The following is a 797-nucleotide window of genomic DNA, read 5'->3' as shown; positions in this document are numbered from 1 at the left end:
TTTCTTTTCTTTTCTATTCTGCTTCTCTAGTTTATAGCACAGGGTTTTAAGCAATGGGAGATTATGGTCAGACCAGTTAAAGGCTATTGCAATAGCTTTGAACCAAGGGCAGACCTTGGGACTCATGGACAGAAAAGTTTAGAAAAGAGTCAAGTTGATAGACTTGGTGTCTAGATCTGGGAGCCTGGAAGAAGAGAATTAATTGTGTCCCTCTTCTCTGGCTCAAATAGTAATGTTAGTACCAACCAAGAAAACTATTCTTTTTTTAAAAATTGTATTGGTTATGCATATTCATGAGGTACAAAGCTGACTGTCACCACTTGTGCCCAGGATATTATGGCCAGAAGAAAGCTGCTCTGGAGGTGGCTGGTTAGCATAGCTGGTAACGGTGAAGTCTTACAACACTAAGCTCATGGGTTTGGATCCTCATACCGGCCAGCTAAAACAAAAAACCAAACCCTTTCTTCCCGTAGACTTCCCTATTTTATTTTTTTGTGGCCAGCTGGTATAGTGATCCGAACCTGTGACCTTGGTGGTATGAGGCTGCGCTCTAGCCAATTGAACTAACCAGCCAGCTCTAACTGCTGTACCTTGGTTTATGGCAATGCCATCTGCCAATTGCTCAGGAGCCTTAGAGACTTTTTGGCTTGTTCTTTTATATACCACATTTTGTTGGCTCTGCCTTCGAAACACATCCAGAATATGACCACATCACATCACCTCTCCTGCTACCTCTCTAGTCCAAACCACCGTCATTTCTTTCCTTGGTTACTGCAATAGCCTCCTAACAGATTTCC

The sequence above is a fragment of the Galeopterus variegatus genome, unplaced genomic scaffold (genome assembly GCF_000696425.1).
Source record: "Galeopterus variegatus unplaced genomic scaffold, G_variegatus-3.0.2 Scaffold4089, whole genome shotgun sequence".
Lineage (NCBI taxonomy): Eukaryota > Metazoa > Chordata > Mammalia > Dermoptera > Cynocephalidae > Galeopterus > Galeopterus variegatus.
This window is presented reverse-complemented; position numbering follows the sequence as displayed.